The 12249-nt window shown below is 46.7% G+C and overlaps 1 protein-coding gene across 2 annotated transcripts in view; it reads right to left on the reverse strand.

Moving 5' to 3' along the window:
- BCAS4 (breast carcinoma amplified sequence 4) overlaps positions 1-12249 on the reverse strand; it is an 89755-nt gene that overhangs the window by 64955 nt on the left and 12551 nt on the right. The gene's annotated exons all lie outside the window — the stretch shown is intronic.

The following is a 12249-nucleotide window of genomic DNA, read 5'->3' on the forward strand; positions in this document are numbered from 1 at the left end:
CCCCGGCGATACCCCAGAGAGGAAAAGCAAGCTGCAGACAGTGCCAGATACAAACCATACCAAAAAAATGTCTGAGGCGGGCGGATCACCTGAGGTCAGGAGTTTGAGACCAGCCTGACCAACATGGTGAAACGCCATCTCTACTAAAAATACAAAAATTAGCCAGGCATGGTGGTATGTGCCCATAGTCACAGGCTGAGGCTGGAGAATCACTTGAACCTGGGAGGCAGAGGCTGCAGTGAGCCGAGATCCCACCACTGCACTCCAGCCTGGGCAACAGAGCGAGACTCCATCTCAAAAAAAAAAAAAGTACCTGTCTCCACAGAGAAAGGCCTGGAATGATATGTGCCAAACTGCTAATAGTTAAGAGATGTGCTTATACTAAAACAATTATTTGTTGTTTATCTGAAATTCACATTCAACTGGGTGTCCCATAGTTTCTTTGGAAACCCTATTAATAGGGCTTACTTAGCCCTGGGCAGGAGGAGTTGGGAAAGGGACTCTGACAAGGGAAACTTGAATTTTTTATGTTATGTAAAGGGTCCGTGGCCAGGAGCAGTGGCTCATGCCTGTAGTCCCAACATTTTGGGAGGCCGAGGCAGGAAGATCACTGAAGTCCAGGAATTCGAGACCAGTCTGGGCAACATGGTGAGGCTCCGTCCCTTTAAAAAAAAAAAAAAAAAAATTTGGCCGGGTGCAGTGGCTCACACCTGTAATCCCAGTACTTTGGGAGGCTGAGGCGGATGGATCACGAGGTCAGGAGATCGAGACCATCCTAGCCAACATGGTAAAACCCCGTCTCTACTAAAAATACGAAAATTAGCCAAGTGTGGTGCACCCCTGTAGTCCCAGCTACCCAGGAGGCTGAGGCTGCAGTGAGCAGTGATCGTACCACTGCACTCCAGGCTGGGCGACAGAGTGAGAACTTGTCTTTAAAAAAAAGAGAAGAAAAAACACCCAGTCATCAGGCCGGACATTAAAATACATGAGTGAAGCAGGCCATCGGGCTTGTGGTGATCTCAGAGGTGCTCATCCAGTCCTCCAGCTGCTGGCCACTAGCCGCCATCAGGAAACGCAGGCCCAGAGCTACCAGATCTTCCATTTTCTAAGAGAAGCCAGAAATCCTAATTTGATAGGAAATGCCCCAATGTTTAAACATGGGAACACATTAAAAAAAAAAAACCCTTTAATGCTCCATAAATGAAGCCAATCACAAACGTGCAAAGGGTCTGTCAGTGTACAACTGCTTCATGCGCTTGTGTAAAAATTAGGGAAATAATTAGGGGTTTGGCCAGGTGTAGTGGCTCACGCCTGTAATCCCAACATTTTGGGAGGCCAAGGCAGGCCAAGCATCCGAGGCTAGGAGTTTGAGACCAGCCTGACCAACATGGCGAAACCCCGTCTCTACTAAAAATACAAAACTTAACCGGAAGCGATGGCATGTGTCTGTAGTCCCAGCTACTCAGGAGGCTGAGGCAAGAGGACTACTTGAACCCGGAAGGAGGAGGTTGCAGTGAGCCGAGATCGTGCCACTGTACTCCAGCCTGGGTGACAGAGCAAGACCTGTCTTAAAAAAAAAAAAAAAAAATTAGGGTTTTTTTCCCCCCAAGTATCTACTACTTTTACGACTTCTAAAATACCAGTTTCTGTTGTTATTTTTGTCATGGCCAGCATGCAGGAAGAAAGTTCACCCAGCACATGATCTGCTTTCCCTACCAGGCCACACCGTCCTGCTCCAGGGAGGCGTGTTCAGGGTTTCTGGGCAGGCCTCGTCCCTGCCTCCTGCACCTGAAGGCTCCCTCACCACCCACTTGTCCCCAGAGAACTGTTTATATAGCACCAGTTCCTGCTGCTTCCAGCATGAGCCATCTCCACCACAACAAAATAAACGACTGCGCAAAAAAACATCTTTCAGGCTGGAGTATAAATAGTACCAAGTTGCAATTTTAAACTCTGCAACCTTCATCTCACAGCTGGGACTATTTCTGTGCCTCAGTGCGGGAGAGGGGAGCGAAGACTCGGAAAAAGAAAGATCATCCCCTCACCCAACCCCCAAATTCAATTACAATGAGAAAATGTCATTATCGCACTAACGGAGAAAGGATGGAGCCAAGAGGTCACTGTGGTGGGAGGAGAAGGTTGGTGGTTCTTTCTGATCCAGGGGAAAGAGAGGAGTGGGGCACAGCCGGTGATGGAGAGATCCTGGGGCTGCAGGTGCTCTTAACGCAGACCTGGGTCCAGGCGCGCTTAAGAACACACAACCTGCATGGGAGGCCACGGAAGCCCACGCCCCAGCTGGATGGGATGCCTCCTTCCCAAGATGTGTCTGCAGCGCTGTGCTTGTAGGAAGCGCATCGCAACCCATCCTGGCCCGCTCGGGAAGGGCATGGCGTGGTCACGGCACTGCTGGGTTCACCTTACCCTCTGCCAGTCATGCAGCTGGAACCCAATGCCTTAACCTCTGCATTTCACTGCTGCTGGATCCCCTGTGACAGGAACCATCATGCCCGTTTGGCAGAATGCTCAGGAGGTTAACCTGACATCATAGATGTGGTTAACAGAGTGCTGACACACAATAGGTGCATGATAAGGGGTTGCTTTCCATAGCTCGATTTCTCTCTTTTTTGTATTTTAATTTTTGTAGAGACAGGGGTCTCACTATGTTGCCCAGGCTGGTCTCAAGCTCCTGGCCTCATGCAATCCTCCTGCCTCAGCCTCCCAAAGTGCTGAGATTATAGGCATGAGCCACTGCACCCACCCCATCTCTTTTACCATAGAATAAAAACAAGGACTAGACACTGTATTTGAATTACTTCATATACTTCTCACAAGAACCCTATGCAGTAGGTGCTACTATTTCCCTCTTTTTATGGATTGAGAAACAGAGGATCAGAGAGGTTAAGTCCCTTGCTCAAGCTCACACAGCTAATAAATATTGAAGCCAGAATTTGACCCTGAGCACTCTAACTCCAGAGCTAGAATGTGTTATAAGATGTTCTTTGGGGCTGGGTACAGTGGCTCACGGCTGTAATCTCAACACTGGGAGGCTGAGGCCAGAGGATTGCTTGAGCCCAGGAGTTCCAGTCCAGCTTAGGCAACAGGAGGAAAGTTTGTCTCTCTAAAAATAAAAAGAAAACTAGCTGGGCATGGTGGTGCACACCTGTGTGGTCTCGGCTACTTGAGAGGCAGAGGTGGGAGGGTCACTTGGGCCTAGGAGGTTGAGGCTACAGTGAGCTGTGATGCGTCACTGCACTCCTGGGTGACAGAGCGAGATCATCTCAAAACAAAAACAAGATGCTCTTGGGGGAGGTTAGAAATGTGTGCCCTTCATTGCTGCTTGTCAGCTATGGTCAGTCCTCCACCTCACTCCCTAGTACCTAGGGAGGTTCCCAAAAGCAGGAGGAAGCAAAGTGAGCATTTGCCGACTGTCTGGTCAGCAAAGGGAGAAACAAGCCCAACCAACCAACAGGAAGAAACATTCCCAACCAACAGGAAGGCGCTCAGGATAAGCCAGCCCACCATGCCCACAAATCATCCATGGGGCAATTTTCTCTCAAGATTATCCCCTAAGTGGCCTCAGAAATGAGAGTCCCGCAGGCTGCAGCCCACGTGCCTTTTTAACCAGCCTGTGAGCCGATGAATGCCCTCGCTGTTCTCTGCAGCCCCCTGGGCCTAAACTGCTTCACTCAGAGGGGAAGGAGGCGAGAGGCTCACTTTAAGTGACATTCAAGGAAGGACCAGTGGAGATGGTGAGTGTTGTTTTTTTTTTTTTTTAAACAAACACCTGCAAATCATGGTTTTCACTGTCTTTTCCCACATCCCCCCTTCTCACAAAGTGGCAGTGCAAACTTCCCAGCTGGGAATGCCCAGACATTGAAGAGGGGCTGGCCCTGCTCACCAAGGGGCTGGCACACACACACACAAAAAAACCCAAAAAGGTCCCCACCCATTATCTTCTCTAACTCAACAAATGGAAACTCCATCGTCCCCTTGCTCAGGCCAAATACTTCAGAGCACTCTCAACTCTTCTCTCCCACCTCCCACCCCAACCAATCTGCCAGCAAATCCTCTCAGTTCTACCTTCAAAATGTCTCTACCCAAATCCAACTACTTCACTCTCTCTCCCATACAACCAAGCACCATGGCACACGGCACCATTGTCTCTTGCTAGGACTGGTGCAGTAGCCTGCTCACTGGTCCCAGCTTCCTGTTCTCACTGCCCTTCAATCTGCTCTGTGCAGTCCTGTTAAAACAAAAGCCCTGGCTGGGCGCAGTGGCTCACGCCTGTAATCCCAGCACTTTGGGAGGCCGAGGCAGGCGGATCACGAGGTCAGGAGATCGAGACCATCCTGGCTAACACGGTGAAACCCCGTCTCTACTAAAAAATACAAAAAAATTAGCCGGGTGTGGTGGCGGGCGCCTGTAGTCCCAGCTACTCGGGAGGCTGAGGCAGGAGAATGGCGCGAACCCGGGAGGTGGAGCTTGCAGTGAGCCGAGATCACGCCACTGCACTCCAGTCTGGGTGACAGAGTGAGACTCCGTCTCAAAAAACAAACAAACAAAACAAACAAACAAACAAACAAACAAACAAAAAAAGCCCTCCCTGCCCCAAATCCTCCACTGTACCACTTTGCACTCACAGGGATGGCTGCAATCACAAAAATGGAAAATGATGAAGGCTGGCAAGGATGTGGAGGAATTGGAAGCCTCACGCACTGCTGGTGGGAAGGGTACAATTGTGCAGCTGCTCTGAAAACCAGTCCAGCATCTCCTCAGAAGGAACACAGAGTCACCTTATGATCAAGCAATACGCCCACCACTTTGTCCCAGAACTTTGGGAGGCCGAGGCAGGCAGATCACTTAAGTGCAGGAGTTCAAGACCATCCTGGGCAACATAGTGAGACACCGTCTCTACAAAAAAAAAAAAAAAAAAATACAAAAATTAGCCGGACACGGTAGCATGTGCCTGTATTCCCAGCTACTTAGGAGGCTGGGGTGGGAGAAGCACTTGAGCCCAGAAGATCAAGGCTGCTGTGAGCCATGATGGCACCACTGCACTCCAGCCTGGACGACAAAGCAAGACCCTATCTCAAAAAAAAATAAAAAATAAAAATAAAAAAGAAATGAAAACATGCTCTCACAAAAACTTGTACCATATTCATGACAGTCAAAAAGTAGAAAAGGCTAGGTGTGGTGGCTCACGCCTGTAATCTCAACACTTTGGGAGGCCAAGGCAGGCAGGTCACTTGAGGTCAGGAGTTCGAGATCAGCCTGGCCAACATGGCGAAACCCCGTCTCTACTAAAACTACAAAAATAAGCCGGGTGTAGTGGCACAAGCCTGTAGTCCCAGCTACTTGGGAGGCTGAGGCACAGAATTGCTTGGGGAACCCGGGAGGCGGAGTTTGCAGTGAGCTAAGATTGCGCCACCCCGCTCTAGCCTGGGAGACAGGGCAAGACTCCATCTCAATTAAAAAAAAAAAAAAAGGTGTAAACAATCCAATGTCCATAAAGTGATGAATGAACAAACAAAATGTGGTGTATCCATAAAATAGAGTATCATTTGTCCATAAAAAGTAATGGAGCACCAGCACGCACTACAACATGGATGATCCTTGCAAACATGATGCTAAGTGAGAGAAGCCAGGCACAAAAGGTCACACATGACATGATTCCACTTATAAGAAATGTCCAGGCTTGGCACAGTGGCTCACGCCTGTAATCCCAGCACTTTGGAAGGCCAAGGCAGGCAGATCACTTGAGATCAGGAGTTCGAGACCAGCCTGGCCAATATGGCAAAACCCTGTCTCTACTAAAACTACAAAAATTAGCCAGGCGTGGTGGCACGAGCCTGTAGTCCCAACTACTTGGGAGGCTGAGACACAAGAATCGCTTGAACCCTGGAGGTGGAGGTTGCAGTGAGCCAAGATCGTGCCACTGCACTCCAGCCTGGGCAAGAGAGCAAGACTCCATCTAGAAAGAAAAGAAGGAAGGGAGGGAGGGAGGAAATGTCCAGAGATAGGCAAATTCACAGAGACAGAAGTAGATTCGTGGTTGCCCCTCTGCATGGAGTGGCAGGGAGAGGAGAAGAGGGAATAAACTGCTAATGGTGATGGGGTTTCTTTTTTGGGTCATAGAAATGTTCTGGAATTAGGTCATGGTGATGTCTGCACAACACAGTAAATATACTAAAAGCCAACAAACTATATACTTTTAAATCATACATTTATACATGAATTATATACCAACTGTTTTTTTCTTAGAGACCTGTCTCATTCTGTCATCCAGGCTAGAGTGCAGTGGTAGGACCATACCTCACTGCAGCCTCCAACTCCTGGGCCCCAGGGATCCTCCCGCCTCAGCTTCATGAGTAGCTGGGACTACAGATGGGCACCACCATGCCTGGCTTCAATTTTTTAAAGAGTCCTCCCTCATCTTCCACCCACTCAGAAAACACCTAATGGGGGCCTCCCCAGCTGTACCCCATCTGGAGCCTCCGCCTCCCCCGGTCTCACTGCCTGTTGCTTATCCCCACCCACAACACTAGCCACAGCCTCACCGCAGGGCCTTTGCACCTGCTGTTCCCTTTACTGGTGAAAGTTGTCTCTCACTTCCTTCTAGCTTTTCTCAAATATTTCTTCCAGGTGAGGCTTTCCCTGACCCTGTAGCTCCCCTACTCCCCGTCCTCCTGCCCCAATTTACTTTTCTCTTTAGCGTTTATCACCATCTAATATACTATCTATTTTTCTCAACTTGTTTCCTGTCATCTTCCCCACCAGAATGAAACCTCTGGGGGACACAGGTTTTTGTCTGTTTTACTCGTCTTTCAATTCCCAGAGCCTAGAACAAAGTCTGGCAAATAATAAGTACTTGTGTTTCAAAGGCAGCCCTCCAACTCCCTCCCATCCCACATGTGCTTTTGCGAAAGGACCTTGCAGCTCCTCCAGTGAAGAGGTGGGATCCAATCCTTCCCACCCCCGAATCTGGGCTGGCCTGTGACTTGCTTAGACCAATAGGATGTGATGGGAGCAAGACTCTGTGACTCCCAGGTCTAGGCCTCGAGAGACCTCAAAGCTTCTGATTCACCCTCCGGGAAGCCAGAAGCCACATAAGGAAGTTCAGGCAGTACCACAGGGCAACTATATTAAATAATAACTTAACTGTACATTTTAAAATAAGTTAGAGGTCCTAGCCAGAGCAATCAGACAAGAGAAAGAAATAAAGGACATCCAAACTGGTAAAGAGGAAGTCAAACTGTTACCATTTGCTGATGACATGATCGTATACCTAGAAAACCCTAAAGACTCCTCCAAAAAGCTGCTACAACTGGTGAATGAATTCAGCAAAGTTTCAGGATATAAAAACCAATGTACACAAATCAGTAGACTGCTATACACCAACTGCAACCAAACTGAGAATCAAATCAAGAACTCAACTTCTTTTGCAACAGCTGCAAAAATTAAATTTTTAGGAATTTAACCAAGGAGGTAAAAGACTTCTACAAAGAAAACTACAAAACACTGATGAAGGAAATCATTGACAACACAAACAAATGGAAACACATCCCATGCTCATGGATGGGTAGAATCAATATTGTGAAAATGACCATACCGCCAAAAGCAATCTACGAATTCAATGCAATTCCCATCAAAATACCACCATCGTTCTTCATGAACTAGAAAAAAACAATCCTAAAATTCATATGGAACCAAAAAAGAGCCTGCACAGCCAAAGCAAAACTAAACAAAAAGAACAAATCTGGAGGCATCACATTACCTGATTTCAAAATATACTATAAAGGCTGGGCGCGGTGGTTCACGCCTGTAATCCTAGCACTTTGGGAGGCTGAGGCAGGTGGATCACTTGAGGTCAGGAGTTCAAGACTAGCCTGGCCAACATGGTGAAACCACGTCTCTACTAAAATACAAAAATCAGCCAGCCGTGGTAGCGCACGCCTGTAATCCCAGCTACTGGGGAGGCTGAAGCAGGAGAATCGCTTGAACCCAGGAGGTGGATGTTGCAGTGAGCCGAGATCGCGCCATTGTACTCCAGCCTGGGCAACAAGAGTGAAACTCCATTTCAAACAAAAAAAAAAAAATTGAAAAAAATTTTTTAAAATAGGCATATAGGCCAATGGAACAGAACAGAGACCCAGAAATAAACCCAAATACTTACAGCCAACTGATCTTTGACAAAGCAAACAAAAACATAAAGTGGAGAAAGGACACCCTTTTCAACAAATGGTGCTGGGATAACCGGACAGCCACATGTAGGAGAATGAAACTGGATCCTCATCTCTCACCTTAAACAAAACATCAACTCAAGATGGATCAAACACTTAAATCTAAGACCTGAAACCATAAAAATTCTAGAAGATAACATTGGAAAAACCCTTCTAGACATTGGCTTAGGCAAAGACTTCATGACCAAGACCCCAAAAGCAAATGCAATAAAAACAAAGATAAATAATCAAACTAAAAAGCTTCTGCACAGCAAAAGAAATAATCAGCAGAGTAAACAGACAAACCACAGAGTGGGAGAAAATCTTCACAATCTATGCATCTGACAAGGGATTAACATCCAGAATACTAAGCAAGAAAAAACAATCCCATCAAAAAGTGGGCTGAGGACAATTCTCAAAACAAGATATACAAGTGGCCAGCAAACATATGAAAAAATGCTCAACATCACTAATGATCAAGGAAATGCAAATCAAAACCACAATGTGATACTACCTTACTCCTGCAAGACTGGCCATAATCAAAAAATCATAGATGTTGGCATGGATGCGGTGAAAAGGAACACTTTTACACTGTTAGTGGGAATGTAAACACTTCTACGCTGTTAGCGGGGATGTAAACTAGTACAATCACTATGGAAAACAGTGTGGAGATTCCTTAAAGAACTAAAAGTAGATCTACCATTTGATCCAGCAATCCCACCCCTGGGTATCTTGAAGTCATTATATGAAAAGATACTTGCACATGCATGTTTATTGCACCACAATTAGCAATTGCAAAACAATGGAACCAGCCCAAATGCCTATTAGTCAACAAGTGGATAAAGAATATGTGGCATATATACATATAGATATCATGGAATACAACTCAATCATAAAAAGAAACGAAATAATGGCATTTGCAGCAGCCTGGATGGAAATGGAGACGATTATTCAAGTGAAGTAACTCAGAAATGGAAAAGCAAACATCATATGTTCTCACTCGTTAAGTGGGAGCTAAGCTGTGAGGATGCAAAGGCATACAAATGATACAACGGACTTTGGGGACTTAGGAGAAAGGGTGGGAGGTAGGTGAGGGATAAAAGACTGCACATTGGTTACCGTGTACTCTACTTAGGTGATGGTTGCTGCACCAAAATCTCAGAAACCACTAAAGAACTTATTCATGTAACCAAACACCACCTGTTCCCCATAAACCTATTGAAATTAAAAAATAAAATAACTTAAAGTCCAGGCATAGTGGTCCATGCCTGTAAACCCAGCACTTTAGAAGGCTGAGGCAGGCAGATCACTTGAGATCAGGAGTTCAAGACCAGCCTGGGCAACATGGTGAAACCCAATCTCTACAAAAAAAAAAAAAAAATACAAAAATTAGCTGGGTGTGGTGACACATGCCTGTAGTCCCAGCTACCTGGGAGGCTGGGGTGGAAGGATCGCTTGAGGCCAGGAAGTGGAGGGTGCAGTGAGCAAAGATTCTGTCACTGCACTCCAGCCTAGGTGACAGAGTGAGGTCCTGTCTCAAAAAAAGAAAATAACATAACTTAAAGAGTATAACTGGGCTGGGTGCGGTGGCTCACGCCTGTAATCCCAGCACTTTTTGGGCAGGCAGATCACCTGAGGTCAGGAGTTCAAGACCAATCTGGCCAACATGGTGAAACCCTGTCTCTACTAAAAATACAAAAATTAGCCGCGTGTGGTGGTGTGCGCCTGTAATCCCAGCTATTTGGGAGGCTGAGGCACAAGAATCATTTGAACCCAAAAGGTGGAGGTTGCAGTGAGCCAAGATCATGTCACTGCGCTCCAGCCTGGGCAACAGAGTGAGACTCAGTCTCAAAAAAAAAAAAAAAAAAAGAGTATAATTGGACTGTTTGTAACTCAAAGGATAAATGCTTGAGGGGATGGATAGCCCATTCTCCATGATGTGCTTATTTCATATTGCACGTCTGTATCAAAACCTCTCATGTACCCCCTGAATATATATACCTACTATATACCCCCAAAAATTAAAAATAAAAATAATAAAATTTAAGAAAAAAAGAAGTCCAGGCAACTCTTCTGCAAAAGCCAGTGAGTGAGGCCCTAGAGGTTGAGAGGCCACATGGAGGAGAACTGAGATGCCCCAGCCAATAGCCAGCACCAACTGCTAGACACATGGGCAAGGCCATGCTGGACTGCCAGGGTGGCCAATCCTCCAGCTGAACGCAGTCCATGCATGAACCCTATGAAATGGCAGTTGCTTGAAACTGCTAAGGTTTAGGGTAGTTTGCTACCCAGTGATTGGTAATCAGTACAGTGCTCATGAATATTCATTGTAGAAAAGAGAGGAAGATGAAAGGGAGAAAGAGAGAGGAGGGAAGGGGAGGATGTGTACTGCCTGGAAGAGGTGTGGCCTGAGAACAGCAGCCTGGGCGGCGCCTTAGTCCCAGCCTTGCATTTTATGCTGTGTGGTCTCAACTGCACCTCTGACCATCCCTGTGCTTCTGACTCCCCATTTGAAAATTATGAGAAAAACAATCCACAGACTCTGTCTCATGACAGAAGCTAAGGAAGTCTACTAAGTCACTTCTCTGGGTCATTCCCAGTGAGACGCCACCTCCCTTTAAAAGGACCCTGCTAGGGTCTCCAAACTCAAATGACACCGAAGCCATGCAGGTAATAAATACCAGAGAAGTGGGCTGTGCTGAAGACTGTTTTCTGCAAACTGTTTATTTTCAGTTTCCCACTTTTTTTTTTTTTTTTTTTTTTGAGACGGAGTCTCGCTCTGTCACCCAGGCTGGAGTGCAGTGGCGCAATCTCAACTCACTGCAACCGCTGCCTCCTGGGTTCAAGCGATTTTCCTACCTTAGAGCCTCCTAAGTAGCTGGGACTACAAAAGCACACCACCACGCCTAAGTTTTGTATTTTTAGAAGAGATGGAGTTTCACCATGTTGGCCAGGCTGGTCTTGAACGACTAACCTCAGGTGGTCCGCCCGCCTCGGCCTCCCAAAGTGCTGGGATTACAGGCATGAGCCACCACTATGACCAGTTTCCCACTTTTGACAGAGAGATTTCACTTCTAAGAAAAATAGCAGTGCAGGTGGGATTATAAAGAGCAGCTGATGTTCAGCCTCCAGGTCAGGGAGACAACAGGGAGGGGTGGAGACTGTAGCAAACAGAAGACCACAGGCTCTATTTATTTATTTATTTATTTTATTTTATTTTATTTTTTTTTGAGACAGAGTCTCGCTCTGTCGCCCAGGCTGGAGTGCAGTGGCCAGGCCAGATCTCAGCTCACTGCAAGCTCCGCCTCCCGGGTTCACGCCATTCTCCTGCCTCAGCCTCCCGAGTAGCTGGGACTACAGGCGCCCGCCACCTCGCCCGGCTAGTTTTTTGTATTTTTTTAGTAGAGACGGGGTTTCACCGTGTTAGCCAGGATGGTCTCGATCTCCTGACCTCGTGATCCACCCGTCTCGGCCTCCCAAAGTGCTGGGATTACAGGCTTGAGCCACCGCGCCCGGCCCACAGGCTCTATTTAAATGGGGTGGCTGCTACTGGGCCCCAGTTTGTGCCAGGTAGGGATGTGCCAACCCTGCTTTGTTCAAGACAAATGGCAATCCAGATGTTTATGCAAATTCTCTCCATTTGAAAATGTTCAAAACTAGCCTGATAAGTTAAAAAACACTATGACGGCCAAATAAAACTGTCTGTGGGCTGAATGTGGCCTTCAAGCCTCTGGTCAATCTGTGTTTTTAAAACACAAACACACATGAAATACCAGAACAGGCAAATCTAGAGATGGAAAAGATATTCGTGGTGGGGGGTTGGGGAATGACAGATAACGGTGCAGTGTTTCTTTTTGGGGTCATAAAAATGTTCTAAAATTGGTTGTCGTTGATGGTTATACAACTCTGTGAATATCCTAAAAGCCACTACATTATACACTTTAAACAGGTGAATTGTATGTATGCAAATCACATCTCAATAATGCTGCTTACACACACACACAGAAGAATCTTAGCATAGCAAGGTCCA

This window comes from Theropithecus gelada, chromosome 10, assembly GCF_003255815.1.
Source record: "Theropithecus gelada isolate Dixy chromosome 10, Tgel_1.0, whole genome shotgun sequence".
In the NCBI taxonomy this organism is placed as follows: Eukaryota; Metazoa; Chordata; class Mammalia; order Primates; family Cercopithecidae; genus Theropithecus; species Theropithecus gelada.